The sequence below is a fragment of the Manis pentadactyla genome, chromosome 11 (genome assembly GCF_030020395.1).
Source record: "Manis pentadactyla isolate mManPen7 chromosome 11, mManPen7.hap1, whole genome shotgun sequence".
Taxonomy (NCBI): domain Eukaryota; kingdom Metazoa; phylum Chordata; class Mammalia; order Pholidota; family Manidae; genus Manis; species Manis pentadactyla.
This window is the reverse complement of record NC_080029.1, coordinates 20,982,806-21,009,879: the sequence shown is the minus strand read 5'-3', so window position 1 is coordinate 21,009,879 and position 27,074 is coordinate 20,982,806. Positions and strand designations below refer to the sequence as shown.

Below are 27,074 nucleotides of genomic sequence, written 5' to 3'. Positions count from 1 at the left end.
TCTGAACATCTTCCCATTATGCTAAATAGACAACTTTGGCTTTGTTATGCAGATTGAGGTTAAAGACAGTGAAATTTCTCAGTCACATCCAGGCACACCACAGCTCCAGCAAATTTCCCAATTGTAAAATCGTGTCTGACTTTTTAAAAAAAAATTTCCTGGTGAATGGATGCTGATTTCATCTCAGAGAAGATGACGGTGGAGACCTCCAAGCCTTGGGCTCTGGGGGGATGACCTTATAGAAAAATAATGCAAAATGAATCTGAAAGCTGCAAAGCTTTTATCAGCCAGTCGTTGTTTGTGGAACTTCTTTATAAGGATCTGGGGCCAGGAGGGAGATGGACAACAGTAGCTTATATTTCTATCTGACCATTATCGCAAGTCAAGAAAATGGCTGGATGCATTTTTATCCAAGTTACAGGGTATATTTGGGAGAGTAGAACTCAAATGTCATTTATGAGAAGTGTGCAGAATTCACTTTAAGAGATCATGAGAGTACATTAAAAAGATTAATAGTCCTTCCCAGGAGAAGCTGAAACTGAGACACAATTAAAGTGTCCTGTGGCGGGCCATATCCGAAGACACATGCCAGACATGTTGAAATGTGGGCAGGGAAGGCAAAGAGTGTCCATAGTATAACCCCAAGATGCAAAAGTCCTGGGATGGTACTTTAACTGTGGCTGCTGGCTTATGTTTAGTTTCTTCTCTGTGTAGCATCTTCCAGGGTGAGGGGTGGCCAGAGAACAGAGGGGATTAGCATATGCCATCCCAAACATGCCCCTTTGGCCTGACAGTTATTTGATCTGAAGGCAATTAAGCAACAAATGCAGAAAGAGCTCTTTGCCCTCTCCTTATCTGCCTGAATGCAGGACATGATTTCCCTTTGTGGAGGTGTGCCTCCTCTCCTTTCCCAAACCAGGATGACCCTCATCACTGGAGATAAAAAGTAGGCACCAAGATAAGTGCAAAACAAATGTTGCTGAAATAACCCTTATCTTTCATTAGTTTCCCAACATATATATACCTGCTCACAATCACTGTTCCTAGAACCCTAACACCTTTTCCTTTATCTTATCACTTCTCCACAGATGTATGGCCCTTTGTTAAAATGATGCATAAACCCGCATGTCTAACTGATTATTTAGGTCTTCATTTCTTTTCTATGAAGGCCTCAATGCATGTAAAAATTAAATATTAACATCAAATAAAATTTGTAAGCCTTTTCTCCTGTTAATCTTTAATCAGTCTAATGCACAAAGAACCTAAAAGGGTAGAAGAAAGGTGTGTTGTTTTTTTCCTCTCCTACAGTTACAATCTGAAATCCATCTATTTCTCATTTTCTCTATGGCCTTCTAACTTGCCTAAACCCTTGGTTACCAGATTTTTTTTTTTTTTATCCTTCACTTTTATCATCTTATCAGTAGGCACACACCTCCAGGATATGTTTATTTACTTGTAAATATTATACTTGTAGTGTTGCACATGTATTCCTGTGCATTAAAAAACATACATAAATATAGAAATTTCGAATAAAAAATATCAGTAACGTGATATTCCTTTCCTAACTCCCCAGTGCATCTTCAAAATCTCATTCCACTTTGGAGAACCTGCTCCCAGATAGGCTTCTTTCAAGAGCCAATGAACTTTTTCAAATGCAAATCTAATCCCATCATGCATGTGTTTTAAGACCAAAGACGGCTTCTTGCACTGGGAACAAAATCCTGTCCCCACAGGCCAATAAGCCCTCCTTCCCTGGCATAGTCTGATCTGTCTCCTCTAACCACGTCTCTGCCACTCTGGCCCTGGCTAATTAGGTTCCTGCCATATTGTTTTCCAGTCAGTTTCTCAAATGCTGCCATCTCCTGTCTGTCACTGAGTTTTCATGTAAGTTTGTTTGAAGGCTCTTAATTTCTACCCCTCACCTGGGTTTTATTCATTTTTTGAATCCCTCCTTTCAAGTCATTTCCTCAAAGAAAACTTCCCCAACACTAGCCCTTATTTCTCCCACTAATTCAAATCAGTGTTCCCTGTACTAAGCTCTCATCTCCTTTTTAAGTTTTCCTTCGTAGCACTTATTTCAATGGATGAGCAGCAGGAGTTTATTAAGCAAAGCATACACTCTGGAGAAGGGTAGAGAGCAGGATGTCTGGAAACCAGAAGCAGCCCGGCTCTTAGGGTTCGGGTTTGTTTTTAAAATGGTGGAAAGTCCCTCCCTGAGTCTTACATCATTCAGTTGATACGCTGATTGATAATTTCAGGTTATATGACCTTCTTCCTCATGCATAGGCACTTACCCATAAGTACCCAAGTGAGACCCACTAGGGGGCCAAAACCGCAGTGTAAATTTCTTATAATTATGGTATAATGAACCCTGAGGTATCTCTAGGTCACCTTTTGGGTCTCGCCTGTGGCCAACCTGTGTTGTGGTCTGGAAGCCCCACTGGGCTTTTTACATCTTGTTTGGCCCGGAGAAGGCAGGAGACTGAACCAGAAACTAGAGGACTTTTGCACATTTTCTGCCATTGGGTGACCAGGGGATAGGTAGAGAAGGGGAAGATCTTGTCCAGGACAGTGTGGGACCCGTTCACATCTGCCTAGCTACCTGACACTAGGACGGTATCTTTTTTTTTTAAGTATTTTATCCTGGTGCCTAGCACAATATTTAACACCTAGTAGGCATTTGATACAATTTTGATAATTGAACACCTGATCAGTGACCGTATGTTCCAACCAAACACCAGGGCATGTGGTTTTGGGGAACAAGAGCCTAGCCTGTTGGGAGCAGAGAATCTCCTGCTGAAGGATATAGGACTGGTGAAATTTTTCTTCATTCTTCTCAACCACATGTATCAAGTTGGAATTTGTACCCATTGAGGTATGAATATCAGAGAGAGATTATATCCAAAGAATGAGCATATTGCAGAGTGCTATGGGGTAGAGCCTCTCCTAAATGTTCCTATCTCTTTATTTTCATGCTGTCGGTTTGGCAAAGAGCTGTGATGTTACAAGGCCAGATCTCACTTTTTATTCAGTTGTCTTGATTAGAGAATAACCCAGCATTCTTAAATTATTCACAAGTCTCAGGCATGGCTGAGGACTAGCAACTGTCAAGTATGGTAATTGTCAGCCAGAGAGGAGGAAGGACCTGATTTTAATGTGTGCATTTAAATTAACAGAAAAAGCAGAACTGGAAAAGTGACCCCTACCATGTTCTTAAGGGCCCAGACAATTAAATGCATAATGGATTTCTCCAGGGGTCCTGTGCCTGCTGCTCCTCACCCCTCTCAAACAGAAATGGAAATGCCATTGGCCAGGGTAGTGCTAGGGCAGAGGATCTGACATTGATAGAGTGCCTGTAGTGCTGGGCCAGTGTTAACCTGCTTAAGCACATGTGATAGGGACATATTTGGAAATATAAACTGGGTTTTTTCCTTTTTTAAACTACCTTCTGTAATAATCACCTTCCTGGTGCCTTCCCTACCCCAAACACACAGCTGTATATTGCTTTGAGGGGAAGAGGAAGGTCACCATATAGTCAGAACACAAAGGTCAAATAAACTTAGCTCTCCATTTATTTATTTCTTTACCAAATATTTAACTCTGAAATTATAATAGTTCTGGTTCTAGGGATACAGTGAAATTAAAATATGATCCCTACCTCATGAAACTTACATTCAATCTGAATAGATTGCAAATAGAAACTAATAAGTAGTCAATATGAGTGTTATAACAATAATGATAATATTAATTATAAAATCAACTTAAAAAGGTAGAACAGGAAGTAGGTGAAGATATTCAGATACTTCACTGGTTACACAGCATTGCCAGATTTAGCAAATACAGATAGAAGATGTCCAGGATGTTTATTCATGGAACCTACTTATATGAAAACATTATTTGGTGTTAATCTGAAATTCAGATTTAAGTGGACATCCTTCTGTTTGATCTTGCAATCCCACATTTAATTGCACTCTTGTATAATGTGAAGGGGAAGCCTACAGGAGGACCTGGAGAAGGAGCTTCACAGGCAGCAGCTAGCTTATGTAAAGTGCCCTAAACTGAGAACAAGGTGGAGAGACTGCCGGGGATGGGGATGAGTGGTTGTCCAGACCAGACTGTGCAGGGCCTTGTGAGCCATAGTACGGATGGTGGATTTTATTTTAAGTGTGATGGAAAGCCACTAAAGAAGATGTTTGGGAAGAAGAGTGACATTATCTGCTTTTTGTAAAAATATCACTTTGGCTTCAGAGTTGAGAACAGTTTGGAGGTAAGAGAGGAAGGAAATACAGGGGAGGAAAAAATTCTTTCTTCTACTCATTTTAGGTTCATTGGTTGGGACCCTATAAAATAGACTGACAGACATATTAACAAGAGAAAAACAAATAGAAGTTTGTTTATAGGAGTGCCCGGTGAGGAGTAATTCAAAAGGCTGGTTAGAACCTGGGTTTATACAGCATCTTAACAAAAGAACAGTAACATTTGTAGAGAAGTGACAAAGATAAAGAGATGTTGAGCTTCGAGGGGTAGCAAATTGTGGGAAGGTAGACATGAGGGAGACTTCTAAAAGATAAGTGCTGTTTTAGTGATGTTGGTTCCCTTGATTCTTGATCTGCCTTTGGGTTGGTAAGAGTCCCCCCTTATCTCCAGTGATTAAGAATAATCCTGCCCTTCCTGGTAGAGATGGGGAGAGAGAACGTTTCCCTGTGTCTGTTTCTTCTTCACTGCCTTCAGCTCAAATTAACCCTTATGCTGAAGTGGTGTATTTTGGGGGTGGCATGTTCTGAACTCCTTCACAGAAAAACCACTGGAGGAGATGGTGGGGCTTAAAGGGGGTTGGGCATGGTAAGGGTGATGAGAAGGACTTAAATTTGGTATATATTTTAAATGTAGAGCCAATAAGAATTAGCAGAGGATTGCATGTAGGGAGAGTCAAGGACAGATGGCCATTTGAAATGGAAAGATCTTAAGACTGATGGATTATTCAGCATCTGGAACCACCTCCAGGGAGCTGTGTGGAATCTGAGTCACATTAGTCTTCCTTCTGGCTTTCTGGCGAGAACTATCCATTGATAACAAGTCACAAGGTGTTTGCTATGTTCTGAGAGTTGAGTTCCAAGATAGCTCCACATCCAACCATATGAACATCTACATCTGATGGCCTGGAATACTCAGAAGTATTCTTCCTCCTTCATCCTGAATATTTAGAAGGTGGTAACGACAGTGTGAAAGCAAAGCCCCCCATAGCTGTGGTAGGCAGATTAATAGTCCCCCAAAGGTGTTCACATCCCAATCCCCAGCACCTACGAATATGTTATGTTATATGGCAAAGGGGAATCAAAGTTGCAGATGAAATTTAGGTTGCTAATAAATTGATGTTAGCAAAAGGGGATTTTTCCTGCGTTGTCTAGGTAGGTCCAGGGTAATCACTAGGGTCCTTTAAAGGTGGAAGAGGGACGCAGAAGAGTCAATACCAGAGTGAAATGGCGAGAGAAAGTCGCGACTTGCCATTGCTGGCTTTGGAGATGGAAGGGGGCTATGAGCCAAGGAGTGCAGACAGCCCCTAGAGGCTGGAAAGGGCAGGAAGACTGAGTCTCCCCTCAAGGTTCCAGAAAGGAAAGCCATCCTGCTGACACCTTAATTTAAGCCCATTAAGATCCATTTCAGACTCCCGGCCTCCATACCTAATAAAATAATTTGTGTTGTGTTAAGCCATTAAGTTTGTGGTAATTTGTTACAGCAGCAGTAGAAAGTTAATATACTGATCTATGTAGAAGTGGATAAAATCAGCTGGATGTCTTCCATTGACAAGAGCAATGATGGAACAAGTTCATCCTCTTATACGCAGAGGAGTGTTAAAATTTTCCACTGGCAGAGGGAACTGAAAATGGTACAGTTACCTAGATGACTGAGAGGAGCATAAAATATTCCAATTTTCCAAATCCTTGCCTACAATATCAGCTGCCATAGTCTGAAGGTTTGTGAACCACCCCCAAAATTCATACGGTGATATCCTAACCCCCAGTGTAATGGTACTAGGGCCCCTTGGGAGGTGATTAGGTCATGAGAGTAGAGCCCTCATGAATGGGATTCATGCCCTTATGAAAGAGGTCTCAGAGAGCTCTCTTGTCCTTTCCACCATGTGAGGACACAAATGAGAAGATGGCCATCTGTGTACCAGGAAGCTGACTCTCAGTAGACACTGAATATGCTAGCACTTTGATCTTGGTCTTCCTGGTCTCTGGAATTGTGAGATACAAATTTCTGTTGTTTATAAGCTACCCAGTTTATACTGTTTTGTTATAGCAGCCTAATAAAATAGATCAGCTTTCCAGAATGGATCAGAAGTTTTTGGGTTTGTTCTTGTCTATATAGGACATTGACTTTTCTGTGACTTCCACCCCTACTTCGTAAGCTCCTTCAAAGTGCAAGCTATGTCTTATTCAACAATCTTTGCCTAACACTTAGAGAATGAATGGATGAATGAATGAATGCTCCCCTTTCCTTTTCATTTTGAGAAATGAGTGTGATAGGCCAGAGTGTACATAACAACTGTGTGTTGGAAGATCACAAGTTAAACTTGAATTCATGCAAATCATTTTGCAAGGCCTGGTTTGACAGATCCATTTGTTATGCAAGGTCATACTGTAGTAATTGTTGTCCCTAAGCATAAATATGGGCCAGAAACCAAGCATTAAAATGCAGTCAGTCCTTGGCATCTAAAATCTTCCTTTGTTGCTTGACCTGATCTCTGACAAGCCGGAGCAGAACCAGCCTGGAAAGTAGCCTGCAGCCCCACCAGACTGCTGTAAGAATGACAGCTTTGGCTTACGTCTGGGAGCAGAGCAACGTGAGGGGTGAGATGGTCAGTCAGCAGGGGAGGTTGCAACTTAGATGGCTTGAAGGACTGTCACAAAGGGCGGGGCAGGGCAGAGTGAGGGAATGTTAGAACTGTGTGAAGCTTTGGGTTGTTTCACATTAAATCTGAGATGCATTTGTTCATCTATTGTTGGCTTTACTGGATGTTTTGTATGAGGCACCATGCAAAATGCTACGAGGGAGGCAATGAATAATCACAGCTGACATTTGCTTCCTCTTTAGTGCACATCAGACACTGTGGAGCACTTTAAAAGCAGTATCTCATTTAATCCTCCAAACAATTCCATGAGTGCAGAACGACTATTACACTCATTAAACTGATGAGGACAATTAAGCTTAGTGACAGTAACTTGCCCGAGGGCATCAAATAAGTGACAGAGCAGGAGATTCAACCTGAGGTCTCATTCAGAAGCCTATTCTTCAAACTACTACTACACATGACTAGCTTGGTTTTTCATCACTGAACTTAATGCTTGAATTGGTCCATTTTTATTCTAGTAGACAAAATAAGATACATGAATACAGAAGTTATAATATGAACCAAACTGGGTTAAGTGTTGTAAGAAAAGGGTAAGCTCAGCATTATGGAGCATTGAACTTCTGGGAGTACAATTCAGGCAGGATTTAAGCAGCAGGAGTGAGCAAATAATAGTGGTGGTGATTGAGTGTTTATTATGGGTCAGGTGCTTTACCTTCACTTAAAAAATATTTCCTGAGTACCTAATATGCATCTTGCTCCCTCCCAAGTACTTGAGATCCATTAAAAAATGAAACTGATAAATAAATATACCTGCCTTCTTGAATCTTGCATTCTAGTAGAGAGAGAAACATTAAAAATTAAACTATATAGTTCATACACATACATACTCACATATATTCACACACACGCGCGCGCGCACACACACACACACACACACACACACACACACACACACACATATATTCACATACACCCACATTTTAAAATTAGAGGTTAAATGCAATGGAAAGAGAAAAAGTGGAAGAGAAAAAGATCTATTTTAAATGGGGGGTAATCATGAAATAGGGTGTCCTGAACTATCTCATCAAATCCTCAAACACTTCTGAGGCAAGTACTTTTTGTGCCTCCCTTTCAGATGGGGAAACAGGCTTGGAGACGTTACCTAGTTTGCTCTAGCAAGTAATGGAATTGGGACACCAAACTGGATATATGCACTTCAGGACCCATATCCTCAATCCCTATTCTATTCTAACTCCCCAGGAGACATTTAAAATTTTCTTCTCCTTCTCCTTGTAGCACCCACAGTTTAGCAGATACAGCTGTCAGGCTCTACTTGCCCTTCCTAGACTTTGCTGAACTTGGGAGACTCTGAGAGTCCTTTCTCTGTGGGCACAGCTGAGCCTCAGCTATGGAGGCGTCAGCAAAGGTCACAAGAGCCTCGGCAGCTTCAGCCCCGTCCAGCACTACAGAACCATGTCCGGGCAGCCTCAGGGATTCAGCGTTCACTTCTCCTGCTTTCTCTACCTCTTGTCAGGTCTCCTGGTTACTGAACCACATTTGCGCCTATTAAGCTGTTTAGAAACGGGGTCTTGGGCCAACAGAGGCCAGTGTGGGGGCCAACCTTTGAATGTAACCTATTGTTCTCCAGCCTGAGGGTTAAAAAGCCCTTCCTGTGCTCTCCTTTACGATGGCCCCAAGTCCAATAACAGGTTGGAGCCACACCAAGTCAGCTCCTATAATGAGATGGATATAACTGAAAGAGAACGAGGTTGAAGGTCTCCAATAGTATCCCAATGTGCTTCTCTGGAAAGCAGGGTCTTTGAGGACGCAGTGTGGTCTGGTCTCTGAGATCCCTTCTGGTGCTGTAATTAATCTGGAGTATGTGAGGGGAGAGTTTTGTTGGGTCTCATAAGCCCACCAGGGCTAGCCTACAGCAGAATTATCAAGTAGCTGATATGTCAATTCATTCACCAAGCGCAATATTTTATCATTCAGTTGTCAGTACCCAATGAAGTCAGCACCATACTACTATCCCCATTTTACAGATGTTAGAACTGAGGTGCACGGAGGTTAACTTGCACAAGGCTAAATTACTAGTGAGTAGCAGGGCTGGATTAGAAACTGAGTGCTGTCCTAACTTCCCCATAATATTTTTTTCTACATGTTGGGGACACATCTAGACAAGAGAAACATGACTTTAGCAAACTTATAGCCTAGAGGGGAGATTGGCAAGTAAACCAAAAAAGGAATCATTGCTTAGGAATTGGATAGAGTGCAGGTGAAATACTGGGGAAGAGCACCCAGGACAACCAGTGGGAACTTTCCTTCTTCTTTCTTACCTGCATTGTTTTTGCCTCTCCTGCAGCATCATAGGCATTGTATGACTTACTCTCTCCATAAAATCTGTCTGACTGTTTGACATCTTCTCATGATCTGTTCAAGGACCATCTTGAAATACGTCCAAATGAGGTAGCCAGTCTCACCCATTAATCCAATGCTCTAGCTTGCAACTACAGCATAATAAACTACTCAAAAACATAATGGTTTAAGCAACAACCTTTTTATTATCCATCATGGTTTTCTGGGACAGGAATTTGGCAGGACTTGGCTGGACTAGTCTGCTCCAGTTGGCAGAGACTTGAGTCACTGGGTGATGCACAGCTGGTGGCTGGACTGGTCTTGGAGGGTCCATGATGGCTTTCCTCACATGCCTGGCATCTTAAAGGGGCATCTGGGAGGCTGAACTCTCTTATGTAGTCTCAGCATTTCTCCATGTGGCCGCTCCATTAGGGAGTCAGAATTCTCACATTTTTGGCACCTCAGCTACCAAGAGACAACATGGTTGAAGAGCTGCCAACTCTTTTAAAGGCCAAACTCAGAACTGGCACAGCATCACCTCCATTATCTACCCTCGGTTAAAGCAGTTGCAGGCCAGGGCAGATCCAAGGGGAAGAGACATATACTCTACTTCGGAAGATACATGGCAGATACTAAAAAATATTTCTCTCTATTTGTAATTTTTTTCTTCAAAAGTAGAAAAAAGACAAACGCTTTGTTTTGGCTGTAAGAGTAAGCGGAAAGTAAGAGTAGGATTAAAGAATAATTTTACTTTTGTAGGTTAAGATATAGAACAGAGATGTCCAATAGAGCTTTCTGCAATCGTGGAATATTCTTTATCAGCACTGTTCAGCATTGTAGCTGCTGCTCACATGTGGCCGTTGAGCCCTTGAAATATGCTAGAGTGACTGAAGAGGTAAATCTTGAATTTTGTTTAATTTCACTTAATTTAAATATAAGTTTTAACTATCTCTGTGGCTGGTGGTTACTCTATTGCACAAGGGATTTACTTAATATTCATTTGAAGCAGAGTCTATAGTACAAGATGGTGTTTATGAACCTCAGGCATACAACATTGGTACCTTAAATTTTTTTCCATTCTAGCAAAATTCATTTGTTTATTGAGCTACGTTAAGCAGGCAGGAGAAAAAAGTTAGGTGTATGTCTAATAGGGAACAAAAGTACAGGCCTAAATATAAGCATATAGGACTAAGACTGAAGGAGGGTTAGTAATTTAGGGGCCAGCTGGTTGTTCTGGACAAACAGGACCCTGGAGTACGTCAGTTACTATTTATCAGAATACCATAATTTGGTTTTGCAAAGAAGTTTAGAGTGCTTTGCAGCCAGCAAATTGAGTGAAATAACTATTATTTATATTCACCTGGCATAATTTGTTACTTGACTTTTTCTGATGGCAGTAATGGAACTGGAGCAGTTAAACCGTGTTCTCCAGGGTATGGGTACTACTGCCAAGAGCAGAAATCTTTCATCTTCCAAAGCCTCAATCAGCCAGTTTCTCATCTGCATCCCATAAATCATTAAGAAGGAGCAAGCTCATTATCTCAGCGCTGGGGACAAAAGTCTTTTACATGACACTGAACTTCTGATACTGCAAAACATGGCAGCCTGCGTGGTACCTTTCACAGGTGGGTTGGCTCCTTTAACGGATGGGGCCAGAAGTTTGAGGCTATGACCTCAACTTGTGATTTTGTTACGTGCTGTAATGTGTGGTGGGCCTAGGTCCAAGGCAGTTGAGCTCAGTGGTCTGTGGAGTTACTTGGATGTTTTGTAGCTTTAATAGGCTTGGGGAAAGAGAAGTAGGGGGTTTTTGCCTCTGAAAACATCCTTAGAGGCTTGGAATTAGACGAACTTCTCTGCTCTATTTTGGAAAAGTACTTCATTACTACTACTCCAGAGACTCCCAGGTACAAGCTATTAGAATCTCCTGATTTCCACCCTGTAGTTCCCTTTCTGCATTACAGGGTTGGTTAAGTTCTGAAACCTTCCAAATTACCCAATATTTAATTCCTCTGTCATATAGAATTTCCTAGGATTTTTAGTAACATAGTCACGTTTATAGTTTACGTTCCCAGAAAAGGTCTCTTAACTTTCACCTCCCTTCCTAAGGACAGAAGTACTATGAGTATTGCATGGAGGGTGTTCCAAACGTGGGCATTCTTTCCTTTCCTGATGAAGAAACGATCGTTTGGTGGGAATGAAGAGAGACATATTCTACAACAGGCATGGCAAACCCTTTCTGTGATGGGTCAAATAATGAATATTTTTTATTTGGCTTTTGAGCCATGCTATCTCTGTTGTAACTACTCTGATCAGTAGCTAAGGCAAAGACTTAAATGAATGAGTGTGGCTGTGTTCTAGTAAACTTTAGTTATGGACATTGAAATTTGAATTTCATATAATTTTCACTTGATGACATATTCTTCTTCTTTTGATGGTTTTCAACTACTTAAAAATGTAAAAACCATTCTTCACCTGCAGGCTGTTAGAAAACAATAATAAAACACAAGACGGCAGACCACGTTTGACCTGAAGGCTGTAGTTTGCTGACCCCTTTTCTTTAACATATACACATAAGTAACTAAAATGTAAATATTTCATAAAAAACAATTATAAATGTTGCTGGCTTCTAACCTTTGACACTTATGGAATAATTTATGTTTCCATCATTGTATAAAGAATTCAAAACTATAATTTATTTGTAATGAGTATCTTCGTAAGTGGGTATTTTAAAGATAAGGAAAGAAAAACAAAGCGTATTGTTACGGCACAGTAGAAAGATAACCGATTAAGGTTCTGGGAGTCTAGGATTTTCTGTTCTGACAAAAGGTTTATTACATTGGGTTTTCTATTCTCTAAGCTGGGAGTGATGCTGGCTTCCCCACCCTCATAAGGCTGTTATGAAAACCAAATGAGACTGTGCTCCATGTGTGTAGATTGATTTTCTAGGAGTATCCCAGAAGTTCTTGGGCTGGTATGCAGTATAATTTTTCTCAGCAATTGCATGAAAAAAAACACTTCTACATAAATGGATAGATGTAGATGGATATTGTTATATTCATGTAGCGATGATCTTAAAAGAAAGATAATCTACCCTGAATATTTTATCTTTTAGTGGCACCAGCAACCTTGCCATATGTGAATCTTTTTAAACCATACAACAAACTGCTGTGTCATTTAGAATATAATATTTTCTCTGATTTATCCCTAACACAAAAATGGCCAAAGGGGATAAACTGCCTGTGTGTACCTCATGCATGGGAGGATATATAAAATAATAAGTTGAGGATTGGATTAAAGAAGGACAAAGGCCTCCATACAAGTGGATTTTCCGTAATATTGAAAGGTTACTAGCTGATAAGAACCTTCTGCTGTTAAGAGAGATATTGGCGGTAAATGATAGTGTCTATGTATATAAGTGGAAGTGAAAAGACATACAATATACTACAATGGGGTGATACTTTCAAAAGTGAAAAATGTTCATCTTAACATTCAGTTTGTTTCATTTTAGTTTAATTGATTTTGTAAAAGCCGTTTTTTTTCCTTTGATCTGCAAAAAATAATTCAGTGGAAGACTAGAAAACATTGTGAAAAGGGTAAATTTCTGTTTATGTTTCTTAGGATATAAAATCACTTGTCCCCTAAACTGAGAGTTTTAATTAAAACAGATGACAGAGAAGCAGAGGAGACAGACATTTAAACATATTTTTCTTGGGTAAGGTTTTTCATGTTTTCCTCATAAAAGTTGAATTTCCCTTCTGGGCTTTGCAGTATAGTTTGTGTAATTATTTTGGAGAAATGAGAAATGTGAGAAGGAAAATGAGGATATTTTAGAACAAACTCCAAATACATGCGACATCTGGCTGATTTCAGTTAACTCTCCAAGCACTACTATAGTGGTGTGGATGTCACGAATTATGACGATGTAAAGTTTTATATTTCCCACTTCTGACACTCATTTTCACAGTGCTGGCATCTCTGGCCACTTGTTCTTAGTTTTTGCTGTCAATGTATATTTCCATAATCCTTATCCTTTTTCATTCTTCTTTATTTTTAATATTATTATACTCTTGTTAATAACATCTCTACCCGTTTCTGATTTGGATGCATGTTCATAATATTGGCAGCCATGCTCAAGAAATTTGACTTCGGGTGAGGCCAGCTAATGTTCATCTGTAGTCCACAGTGTGATGAAGAGGCCTTTAGTGGGTTAACACCAACAAAATATTTCCTATTAAGTATATAACAGAGTCCTGGCATAGTTGTTGCCAGGTTAGATTTAATTAGAGAAGAACATAACACACACCGATACCCAGATTCTAAGTTTCATAGTGTAGAACGTGTAAGGTCTGTAAAACCTAATGATGTCAAATATGAGTTCAGAAACCTGCATCTTTTCTATCATCTTGTTATATCAGAAACCCACTGAAGGAACAGTTAAGCAGTACAAAAGGAGATAATCCTTAGGCATTTTGAAAATTGAGACCAAATTTACACTCAGAAAGTTTTGTGTATTTTTCTGTAGATCCTGGGTTCATAATCTATTACAGTCAATGTAAATTTCCTGTGCCATGGAGAGGCCGTAACCCAGTGAATGAGAAATCAGCTCTGGAGTCAGACTTAACCTGGCTTTAACCTCAGCTGTGCTCTCTACTAGCTGAGCAACTTAAGGCAAGTTACTATAGTCTTTTAACCTCAACTTCCCCCTCTTTAAAATAAGGATAAAAATTGGATTTTCTGGGGAAAATCTGAAGAAGTATATAGTATATGTAATGCTTAACACATATAAACTGCTTAGTACAGCGCCTGGCCCATATTAAGCACTTATTAAATACTATTGAATATTCAAAGACTAGCATGTAGTCCTTTTAAGGGAACACACACACAAAATATTCAGCCTGCTTTCAAGGAGATGGTGGTTTTTTGGGGGCCGACATCCTAACCCAAGAATGATTTCAGGAGTTGTCTGAGTTTGTATCATTAAGGCCTCCAAGAGAAGATGTGGTCAACTGGAAATGTATTAAGGATTCCAAGGAGGAAAAAAACCACTAGGAGATGAAGTGGTCTACGAGGGTGTCTTGAAGGTGGCATTTGATCTGGGCCTTGCAGATTTAATAGACAGGTAGGAGACAGGAAGGCTGAGGTGAGAGCATTTTAGGCTGGAAAAATGGAAGGTATGCCCTAATGATGTCTGGCTGATACACATCTGACCTTATGTACAAGGGCCACTGTTTTTAGACCATGTTCTAATGGCTGTCATTACAGGGCTTTCCAAGAAGATAGTCAGCCCAAAGATGTAAAAACTGGCTCTCTTTCAAGTTTTAGGCCTTCCAATTCATGCACCCAAATTTATGAGCCCTGGGTTTCTATTTTAAGTTCACCCTATGACTAGTATGACATTGAGCAATATTCTTACCCTTGGTGCTTTCCCATCTATAAAGTGGGGTCAACTCTACCGACCCTCGTCCGGAGGAAGCTTTTAAGGTTAAATTTGGTGTTACAAACAGAGATGCCTAGCATGACACTTTGTGAATAACTAGGCACTTAATGATAATCTTACAAGTCTTTACTTCCCTGCCCTCCCTCTCCCCTCTTTGTTTAGACATTGACTGGGGAAACGTGTTTGGGAAGATCTGGGATATACTTAATTTATTTTAAAAGATAATAGCCTTATGTTTTCAGAGGATTTTGGCATTTAGAGCATCCTAGAATGAGAATCATCTCATTTTGTTACAGATTGGGTTTGTTCTCTGCTCTTGTCCTCGCAGTAACAAGGAATTGAAAGGCAGAGACACAAGCGTGAGGGGAGCAGCGGACCAGAGTTAAGGTAGACAAAAACCCCAAACTTTTAGGGGAGGGTCTAACTATCATGACCTAGCTGGGAGGCACTTCTTTGATTGACAGGGTGAGGTCATTTCATTAACAGCTCTAGTCATACACCCATTCCTCTTGGTGCGCATGTCTTTTCCCAAAATGCACACAGAAAAGCCCGTGGGGTAGGGGACAGCAAAATCACAATTTTATTTTAATGAAATTCTGATGAGATGTGGTTTGGGTGGTTCTTAGTTTTTTTTTTGGATCCGGCTTTGGGACCTGGTTGGGACCTATTCAGCCTGATAGGCAAGAAGTTATCTCCCTTTAAAGCCTTTGTTGTCTTCACGTGGGACCCCCTACCTGGGCAGTTGGGGCAGTTTTTTAACTTGAACCCTATTTGAGCAGCTTCTTCTTTGAACCTTACCTTCCCCTTCCTTGGCTGCTCATGCCTGTCTTTCTACCTGACAGTTGATCCTCACAACACTGCAAAGTGGAACACTGCAGAAATAGAATTTACAGCCAAGTAGGTGTGTGTTTCACTGATGTGAAGACCAGAAGGCAATTTGACATGCCACAGAAAGCTGCATACTTATGCTGGGATGCACCTTCAGGCCTGGCATTGTCCTTGGAGATTGCCTTGTGCCTCCATGCTGTTTCATTCGTCTTCTTCCCAGGGTGGACCTTGACAAGTCATTTGTTCAAAGACACCTCCAGGGCTAACCTGAAACATTTACAACAGAGGAGCCATCTCTGAAGGAAATACATGCAGAGCATAGCTATGCAAATGTTCTGGTCTGCAAGGAATAGTTTCTTCTTTTGCTGTCATGCACACAAACTCAGGGGCACCCCCCCACCCAGCCACCAGCCGCCCCTTGTTGCCTGTTGCTTGGGGGCAGGAGTGAAGGGAAATACAGAGTTATTTACTTTATTACATTATTTACATTTTCAGATTGTTCCAGGGATTAATTGCTATAGAAGCCCAGGTTTAATTAGCATAAACTTCAGTAACAGCTTAATATAAATTAAATTACAAGCCATTTCTCTTTGAGAAATATTAGGATTTATTAGCGGTCCCCCAAAACTAATTAGTTTGAACGGATACATTTCAGCATTAAGAGCTGGAGGAAGCTTTGTGTGCTATTGTTTGTAATTATATTGAGCACATTCCTTCCTTCCCCTCTCCCCTTTTTGTGTCTATTCTGGTGATTAGCCTGGGTGGGAGATACCTTGCCTTTTTGCCCAAGGCCTTAGGAAAGCAATAATGGTCATCAAGAGAGAAATTGGCTCTACAGAGCCATAAAGAAGGGGAGGGAGGAAGAGCGTGAGAATAAGGAAATGGTCAGGTCACAGTTCATGACTTAAAAAAACATGTTGAAGCAAAAAGAAATGAGCATTTTAAATCCAAGAAGTATAAAATGACTTTCTCATAAATCTCTAAATGGCTAAAGGAAATTGCAGCCAAGTATTCCTGCTTGTGCTGTGGGCCAGGAAAAAGATAGTACATACTCCATGCTGTTGCCAAATTAATCTTCTAGAATAGCTTGATCATGTCATTCCTCTGCTCAAGAACAGGCAGTTAAGGGAATGGGCCTTGGAGTCAAACAACTTTGAGTCCCAATCTTGCCATTTGTCCTTTTGACCTTGGGCAACCCACTAACTTCTCGCTTTAGTTCTTTCAAGTAAAAAGGAACAATGATGGAACCTACCTCACAGGGTTATCATAAGGATTTCACAAAATAATATAGGTAAGACTCTTAGCACAGTGGCACATAATGAGCTCAACCAATGTTGTTATTCATAGATAGGTACATTTCTCTTGGCATAGCATTTAAGGCATTTTTATCATCCCACGTACATCTGTTTTTAAGCAAGATGCCATGCCATTCTATTCCAGAATACTTTCCCTCCAAATAAACCAGTGTTAGGTATTGATGCCGGGGTTCTTGTTTGTGGAGTTGAAGAATGAACTTAGCTAACAGTCAAGGTAGGAGAGCCAGGGAGAGGCTTTTATTGAGAGATACAGTGAGAGAATAGAGCTCCTGGCTCATGCCAGGAGGGAACAAGAAAGCCCGTGGTGGTGCATTGTCTACGGGTTTTATAGGCAGTTGAGGATTTTTGGGAACGTGAAAAAAGGTTTAGGGGTGTGGACTTGTTAAGTGGTCCCTGAATATTTAGAATTAACTTAACATAAGGAATTTCCTGGTTTGATTTCTCCCTGGGATACCAGCATCTTGGGCAGGGAGCATATCGAACAAGGCCGCCTGCCCAGCCTCCAATGTGGGCTGAGTTATTGTCTGTTTGCTAAAGAGTAAGTTAACAATCTTACTTCTAAAACTTCCTGGGTGTTAAAATGCAATCTTATCTTTAAGGTGGAATCCTTCCTGCCTTTTACTATGTTGTTTATGGCTGGGCCTGCATGCTAAATTAGTTGCCCAGCTTGCAAATCACCTCATCAGGTCTGAAGGAGAAAGACAGCACATAGGCCTGGGCCTTTTAGCATGCTAAAGTGAATCTTACACATGATTATAAATGATTAGCATAATAAAAACATGTGCTACTCTTCTTTATCTGGGGAATATTAACTGATCTCACTGAAGAATGACTCTAGAGCTGAATGTTTAACACAGAGTTTTGGTAGGGCCTTTCCTTGCATGTAGTTACATGCTCTGACTGCAAATATCCTGCCTTGCTTTTTCTGGAGGCCCTCACCCTACTCTCTCTAAGCCCATGGTCCCTGTCTCAGTATTATAATTTGATGTGTGTTTTATTTCCTCTGTTACATGGTAATAAGTCCTTTGTAACTAAGAGATGAGGTCTTACTCAATTTCAGGACCCCCCAATGGCTAGGAGAGGCCCTAAAATTAAAGATGCATCCCTATTTATGGGAAGATTAGGTTTGCAAAGTCTGTAATTATAAATCCATATGTTTGTAAAGCCATAGTGTGTTAAGAAGGTTTTAAGCATTCAAGTAAGTCACCAATTTGGCCTTGAATTTTCCTATATGTAAAATGAAAACCTGTTTTACCTTAATTGTTGCCATGTTTCCATCATGACAAATTCACCAACATAAAACTTGAAAGATTAATCAAAATAGTGATATTTGCAAATACCCAGATGTTTCACATTATATGGAAAGCATATATCTTTTTTTTTTCTTAACATATTTTTCTATTTTCAGCAGAATGCTTGACACTAGACTGTTCTTCACTGTGAATTTGGCAAAGGAAAGCCAACTCTGGGTAAAATTGCAGTATTTCCAGAATCTCTGGCCTGGCCTTAGTGCATCTCCATATCAATAGGTGTTTCCAAGGGGTGGAGAGAAGTAATCTATCTCCATATCAATAGGTGGTTACAAGGGGGAGAGAAGGCGTATCTGAACTGGAGAGGTGGGGTGTGGTCCCTTTTTGCAGCCAGATGGCGAGACCCATCGGAGAGTAGAAGTGGATGACTGCTTGTAAGCAATAAATGGTTTCTCCCATTTTATTTCTCTCTTTGACCGATTTTAGTTTCAAAGGTATTTTGCCCCAAGCTGGAAAAATATTTCTCCCCTGGAGTTACACCAACCCAGATGAAGCAGATGGTTAGAGGATTTAGAAGATGTAGCTAATCCTTATACGTTTTTATGTTACATGCTTTCTCCAATATGCCTTACTTACAAAAACGTGTATAGGCAAAGATTTCCTGCTTTTATCCATTATTGCTGATTTTCATGAATAGAACTCCCTTTTCATGTGGAAAACCTTGGGATATAGTGTTGACCATAGGATAACCCTCTTAAATAAGAGATGTGTCATTAGTCAGTAACATAGGTAATAGGTTCACAAAGTTGTAGAAGGTGTTAGTGTCCAAATATGAGGCTGATCTCATCCCTAGAGGTGTGCCAATGAATCAGATGAGGCACGTGTTTTCTGGAAACTGTAGTAAATAACTAATGTTTAGTAAATTACCTAAATTACTAAATAGGACATTGGATTCCTTGAAGGATTAAATTCATCTCATGTAAATGAGCGAGTCGTTTCTTTCAACAGGTAATTTAACAATAAACTCAGCCACCATATGGTAATAAAGGTCAAATGCTATTGAAGAAAATGAATTTGCATTTTAAAACTCTGTCCAATTTCTCAGCCCGTGGCATGATTCATTTCACACAATATCTGAAAGCATAAAACCAGCAAACCAGTGCTCTGGCCAGCAGTTTGTAGGTAGGTGAAACTACAGGATATCAAAATTTGACAGGATATCAAAATTAGTTCCCATATAATTGTTCTTTTTGTGAGAATACTGAAGGATTTATTTTAGAAAATCTTTTTCTGTATGGTTCCATGCAAATTTTCATTTGAAATAAAGAGTAAGAAACCCAACAAATACAAAAATTGAATTATGGGATGAATTTCAAGGAATTGAAAGAAGGCAGTTTAATTTCCTTTAGACTTTGTGGGCTGGTGTATTTGAAATAGTAACTGGTGCCTCTTTGTGTGACATTTCCTGTTGCCCTAACCCTTCCTGCAATTTGAGTTTCAGTCAGAAGACATAGTAAATGTAGTGCCTACTTTTTTATAGTGCTTATTATGTGCCAGACCCTGTCCTAAGCACTTAACATTTATTAACCCACATAATCATTACAGAAGCTTCAATATGAGGTAAATACAAGTACTATCCCCATTTCATAGAAATAGTAACTGAGGAAGGTACTCAGTTGGCCCACTTGGCCACAGCTCATAAGGCTCAAGCAGTCTAACTACAAGTTAACCTTGTACTATGTTTGATAAATGTGGGCGTGGGCATGCCTCAGGGTCACCTGAAGGGCTTCTTGAGTCACAGGTCACTGGGTACCACCTCCAGAATTTCTGAGTTAGTAAGTCTGGGGAGGGACCTGGAAATTTATATTCTAACAAGTTCCCAGGTGATGCCAATGCTAATGGTCTGAGGGCCACACTTTACTGCACTATGCCTCTCGGTAACACTTAACCCAGGAAAAGGTTGTTATGGCAGAAAAACAGTCACGGCTTTTCCATTTTCAAAGTCCAGATGGTGAGGTCACTGAGGGCATAGAAAAACATGTGATCACTTTTTTCTGGGTGTTTTGGATACCGAGAGTAGGAAAGCTTCCCATCGTAGAGGAAATGGAGGAGAGCCTCAACAGTGGTGGGCTCCTAAACCTATCTTTTCTGGACTCCTCCTCAGGGGAGGCTGGGAGGAAATGGGGAAAATAATAGAACCCCCAAAAGGGTTTGATGGATCTGAGAGCAGCAGAAGCCATGTCCTTTGCCAGATGAAGCCCATGGGGACTGCAAAGCTTTGGCGTTCCCGTTGCTCAGCGTGTTGGAGAAGCTGAAGTGACTACATGGAATGTCTTGGAAGACAGGCTTAAGACATCACTACAGCATTTCATGGTGCCTTACCCAAGGGGCAGGAGCAGGGAAGTAACCCTCATGAGCATTTAGGAGGACTCAGACATGGCTTGCAGACAGCAGCTGACTTAATAAGACCATGGGGCTGGGATGAGGCTGATTCATGTCATATTGACAGATGACCAAAAACCAGAGAAGGATGAGTGTGTCTCCTGGAGATGGTGCGGATGGGTGACTATGCAAAGGACGAGATGCTCACCACCCTGATAGAATAGTTCAACTTTTACATGACTCCAAACTTTCACACTTGACATGTAGCTGCTACCATGTTGCTTCTATCTTCTGAAAATATCAAGAATATGTTTGGCATATAGTAAAAGGTAAAGTAATCATGCTTGGAAGCAAGGATATAAATTATATGGCAAAAATTGAAATTTGACATGAAAACAACTTTCAGTTAAGTAGAAAATTCTTGATTTTCTTTAAAGCATCAATATTACCAATTTCACTCATCATCATGTACATAAGACTGAGGAATTCTTTTGACTATAGACATTTTTTTTTGTATCATTAATCTACAATTACATGAAGAACATTATGTTTACTAGGCTCCCCCCTTCACCAAGTCCCCTCCACATACCCCTTCACAGTCACTGCCCAACAGCGTAGTAAGATGCTGTAAAATCACTACGTGTCTTCTCTGTGTTGTAGAGCCTACCCTGTACCCCACCCCTCAAAAATACATGTTAATTGTAATGCCCCCTTTCTTTTTCCTGCCCTTATCCCTCCCTTCCCACCCATCCTCCCCAGTCCCTTTCCCTTTGGTAACTGTTAGTCCGTTCGTGGATTCTGTGATTCTGCTGCTGTTTTGTTCCTTCAGTTTTTCTTTGCTCTTATACTCCACATATGAGTGATATCATTTGGTACTTGTCTTTCTCCGCCTGGCTTATTTCACTGAGCATAATACCCTCTAGCTCCATCCATGTTGTTGCAAATGGTAGGATATGTTTCCTTCTTATGGCTGAATAATATTCCATTGTATGTATGTACCACATCTTCTTTATCCATTCATCTACTGATGGACATTTAGGTTGCTTCCATTTCTTGGCTATTGTAAATAGTGCAGCGGTAAACATAGGGGTGCATCTGTCTTTTTCAAACTGGGCTGCTGCATTCTTTGGGTAAATTCCTAGAAGTGGAATTCCTGGGTCAAATGGTATTTTTATTTTAAGCATTTTGAGGAACCTCCATACTGCTTTCCACAATGGTTGAACTAATTTACATTCCCACCAGCAGTGTAGGAGGTTTCCCCTTTCTCCACAACCTGGCCAACATTTGTTGTTGTTTGTCTTTTGGGTGGTGGCGATCCTTACTGGTGTGAGGTGATATCTCATTGTGGTTTTAATTTGCATTTCTCTGACGACAAGTGATGTGGAGCGTCTTTTCATGTGTCTGTTGGCCATCTGAATTTCTTCTTTAGAGAAATGTCTTTTCAGTTCGTCTGCCCATTTTTTAATTGGATTATTTGCTTTTTGTTTGTTGAGGTGCGTGAGCTCTTTATATATTTTGGATGTCAACCCTTTATCAGATCTGTCATTTATGAATATATTCTCCCATACTGTAGGATACCTTTTTGTTCTATTGATGGTGTCCTTTGCTGTACAGAAGCTTTTCAGCTTGATATAGTCCCACTTGTTCATTTTTGCTTTTATTTCCCTTGCCTGTGGAGATATGTTCATGAAGAAGTCACACATGTTTATGTCTAAGAGATTTTTGCCTATGTTTTTTTCTAAGAGTTTAATGGTTTCATGACTTACATTCAGGTCTTTGATCCATTTTGAATTTACTTTTGTGTATGGGGTTAGACAGTGATCCAGTTTCATTCTCTTACATGTAGCTGTCCAGTTTTGCCAGCACCATCTGTTGAAGAGACTGTCATTTCCCCATTGTATGTCCATGGTTCCTTTATCGTATATTAATTGACCATATATGTTTGGGTTAATGTTTGGAGTCTATTCTGTTTCACTGGTCTGTGGGTCTGTTTTTGTGCCAGTACCAAACTGTCTTGATTACTGTGGCTTTGTAGTAGCTCATGAAGTTGGGGAGCGAGATCCCCCCACTTTATTCTTCCTTCTCAGGATTGCTTAGGCTATTTGGGGTCTTTGGTGGTTCCATATGAATTTTTCAACTATTTGTTTATTAAAGAATGCTGTTGGTAATTTGATAGGGATTGCATTAAATCTGTATATTGCTTTGGGCAGGATGGCCATTTTGACGATATTAATTCTTCCTAGCCAGGAGCATGGGATGAGTTTCCATTTGTTAGTGTCCTCTTTAATTTCTCTTAAGAGTGTCTTGTAGTTTTCAGGGTATAGGTCTTTCACTTCCTTGGTTAGGTTTATTTCTAGGTATTTTATTCTTTTTGATGCTATTGTGAATGGAATTATTTTCCTGATTTCTCTTTCTATTAGTTCATTGTTTTGTATAGGAAAGCCACAGATTTCTGGGTGTTAATTTTGTATCCTGCAACTTTGCTGAATTCTGATATTAGTTCTAGTAGTTTGGAGTGGAGTCTTTAGGGTTTTTTATGTACAATACCATGTCATCTGCAAATAGTGACAGTTTGACTTCTTCTTTTTCAATCTGGATTCCTTGTATTTCTTTGTTTTGTCTAATTGCCATGGCTAGGACCTCCAGTACTATGTTGAATAACAGTGGGGAGAGTGGGCATCCCTGTCTTGTTCCCGATCTCAGAGAAAAAGCTTTCAACTTCTCGCTGTTTAGCATGATGTTGGCTGTACATTTATCATATGTGGTCTTTATTATGTTGAGGTACTTGCCCTCTATGCCCATTTTGTTGAGAGTTTTTATCATGAATGGATGTTGAAGTTTGTCGAATGCTTTTTCAGCATCTATGGAGATGATCATGTGGTTTTTGTCCTTCTTTTTGTTGATGTGGTGGATGATGTTGATGGACTTTCAAATGTTGTACCATCCTTGCATCCCTGGGATGAATCCCACTTGGTCATGTTGTATGATCCTTTTGATGTATTTTTGAATTCAGTTTGCTAATATTTTGTTGAGTATTTTTGCATCTATATTCATCAGGTATATTGGTCTGTAGTTTTCTTTTTTGGTGGGGTCTTTGCCTGGTTTTGGTATTAGGGTGATGTTGTCTTCATAGAATGAGTTTGGCAGTATTCCCTCCTCTTCTATTTTTTGGAAAAGTTTTAGGAGAATTGCTATTATATCTTCTCTGTGTGTCTGATAAAATTACAAGGTAAATCCGTCTGGCCCAGGGGCTTTTTTCTTGGGTAGTTTTTTGATTACCACTTCAATTTCTTTGCTGGTAATTGGTTTGTTTAGATTTTGTGTTTCTTCCTTGGTCAGTCTTGGAAGGTTGTACTTTTCTAGGAACTTGTCCATTTCTTCTAGGTTTTCCAGCTTCTTAGCATATAGCTTTTCATAGTAGTCTCTAATAATTCTTTGTATTTCTGTTGGGTCCGTCGTGATGTTTCCTTTCTCATTTCTGATTCTGTTGTTGTGTGTTGATTCTCTTTTTCTCTTAATAAGTCTGGCTGGAGGCTTATCTATTTTGTTTATTTTCTCAAAGAACCAGCTCTTGGTTTCATTGATTTTTTCTATTGTTTTATTCTTCTCAATTTTATTTATTTCTTCTCTGATCTTTATTATGTCCCTCCTTCTGCTGACCTTAGGCCTCATCTGTTCTTCTTTTTCCAATTTCGATAATTGTGACATTAGACCATTCATTTGGGATTGTTCTTCCTTCTTTAAATATGCCTGGATTGCTATATACTTTCCTCTTAAGACTGCTTTCTCTGTGTCCCACAGAATTTGGGGCTTAGTGTTGTTGTTGTCATTTGTTTTCATATATTGCTGGATCTCCATTTTAATTTGGTTGTTGATCCATTGTTTATTTAGGAGCATGTTGTTAAGCCTCCATGTGTTTGTGAGCCTTTTTGCTTTCTTTGTACTATTTATTTCTAGTTTAATGCCTTTGTGGTCTAAAAAGTTGGTTGGTAGGATTTCAATCTTTTGGAATTTACTGAGGCTCTTTTTGTGGCCTAGTATGTGGTCTATACTGGAGAATGTTCCATGTGCACTTGAAAAGAATGTGTGTCCTGTTACTTTTAGATGTAGAGTTCTATAGATGTCTATTAGGTCCATATGTTCTAGTGTGTTGTTCAGTGCCTTTGTTTCCTTACTTATTTTCTGTCTGGTGGTTCTGTCCTTTGGAGTGTGTTGATGTCTTCCAAAATGAATGCATTGCATTCTATTTCCTCCTTTAATTCTGTTAGTGTTTGTTTCACATATATTGGTGCTCCTGTATTGGGTGCATATATGTTTATAATGGTTATATCCTCTTGTTGGACTGAGCTCTTTATCATTATGTAATGTCCTTCTTTATCTCTTGTTACTTTCTTTGTTTTGAAGTCTATTTTGTCTGATACTAGTACTGCAACACCTGCTTTTTTCTCCCTATTGTTTGCATGAAATATTTTTTTCCATCCCTTGGCTTTTAGTCTGTGCATGTCTTTGTGTTTGAAGTGAGTGTCTTGTAAGCAGCATATAGATGGGTCTTGTTTTTTTATCCATTCAGTGACTCTATGTCTTTTGATTGGTGCATTCAGTCCATTTACATTTAGGGTGATTATTGAAAGATATGTACTTATTGCCATTGCAGGCTCTAAGTTTGTGGTTACCAAAATTTCAAGGTTAGCTTCTTTACTACCTTACTGTCTAACTTAACTCACTTATTGAGCTATTATAAACACAGTCTGATGATTCTGTATTTCTCTCCCTTCTTATTCCTCCTCCTCCCTTCTTCATATGTTGGGTGTTTTGTTCTATGCTCTTTTTAGGAGTGCTCCCATCTAGAGCAGTCTCTCTAAAATACCCTGTAGAGGTGGTTTGTGGGACGCAAATTCCCTCAACTTTTGCTTGTCTGGGAATTGTTTAATCCCTCCTTCATATTTAAATAATAGTCATGCTGGATACAGTATCCTTGATTCAAGGCCCTTCTGTTTCATTGCATTAAATATATCATGCTATTCTCCTCTAGCCTGTAAGGTGTCTGTTGACAAGTCTGGTAGTAGCCTGATGGGTTTTCCTTTGTAGGTGACCTTTTTTCTCTCTCTGGCTGCCTTTAATACTCTGTCCTTGTCCTTGATTGTTGCCATTTTAATTATTATCTGTCTTGGTGTTGTCCTCTTTGGGTCCCTTTTGTTGGGAGTTCTGTGTGCTTCCGTGGTCTGAGCAACTATTTCCTCCTCCAGTTTGGGGAAGTTTTCAGCAATTATTTTTTCAAAGACACTTTCTATCCTTTTTTCCCTCTCTTCTTCTTCTGGTACCCCTATAATGAGGATATTGTTCCTTTTGGATTGGTCACATAGTTCTCTTAACATTGTTTCATTTCTGGAGTTCCTTTTATCTCTCTCTGCATCAGCTTCTATGCATTCCTGTTCTCTGGTTTCTATTCCATTAATGGCCTCTTGCCTCCCATCCATTCTGCTTTTATGTCCTTCCAGAGATTGTTTTATTTCTGTAGTCTCCCTCTGTACTTGCTCCTTTAGCTCTTGCATATTTCTCTGCAGAGCCATCAGCATGTTTATGATTTTTATTTTGAATTCTTTTTCAGGGAGAGTGGTTAGGTCTGTCTCTGCAGATCCTCTCTCAGGGGTTGTCTGGACTATTTTGGACTTGACTAAATTTTTCTGCCTTTTCATGGTGATAGCAGTGTCTGTAGGCAGGTTGTGGGTGTGTCAGCTGGGAGAAGAAAGTCCTTTCCTGCTTGCTGGACGCCTTGTCTTTCTCCGCTGCCTGTGTTGATTACCCGCACCCCTGGAGCAGCCACCGGATTAGTCCCCTAAGCTGCTGTGGGCGGGGTCTCCGTCAGAGCAGCACAGAGCCCTGCGGGTAGTGGCAGGCACACCGGGTGCGCTCCCCCGTGAAAGTGGTGCCCCTGTCGGGCAGCTATGTGCCAGCAGCGGCCTTTGGGTCTGACCTGGGCAGCTGTGTGTCGGGCTGGGATTCCGGTTGGCTGCTGGGAGTGCGGCTGCTCCCTCTGGGACTGCTGAAGATGCGCATGGACCTCTCCTGTGCTCCTCTGGCGCTGCTGCCACTGGCACACGCGGGCTGCTCCTGGGCCGCTTGGTTGCCGCCACAGTAGGCTCGCATGGGCTGCTCCCGGTCCCCTCTGATGCTGCCGCCCCTGGTGTGCATTACCACTTTCCCACTACTGGGCTGGTGTGTCAGGGTCTACGCCAGTTGGAGAATCATCTGGCAGGCTGCTTAGTGCCATGAGGTGCTTCAGAGCTGTGCTGCTGCCCAGGTGTTAGGGCGCCTAAAGTTCCCTGGGATTCCCAGCTGCTGGCTAATTGTGCCGGGATGACTTCGTCCAGCTGTGGGCTCCTTGTCTCTTTAAGACTTGCAAAAAGCACTCGGTTTTCTTTTGTTACTGGGGCACCGGTTGCGGGGACCTGCCTGCAGGTTTTTCTTTTCTGTTTCTCTAATATCCAGCACACTGTGCACCTTGTGTCTGCACTCCGGGTGCGGATTTCTAGGGCTGGTTGTTTAGCAGTCCTGGTCTTTCACTCCCTCCCCGTTTCCGACTCCTTTCTTCCTGCTGGGTTCTGGGGTGTGGGGGAGCGTTCGGGTCCTGCCGGGCCATGGCTTTT

At 40.7% G+C, this 27,074-nt stretch overlaps 1 pseudogene; it reads right to left on the bottom strand.

Moving 5' to 3' along the window:
• The window catches only part of LOC118910735 (serine/threonine-protein kinase 25-like), a 57,211-nt pseudogene extending 30,592 nt beyond the window's left edge, over positions 1-26,619 (bottom strand).
• Between the last annotated feature and the right edge of the window lie 455 nt (positions 26,620-27,074).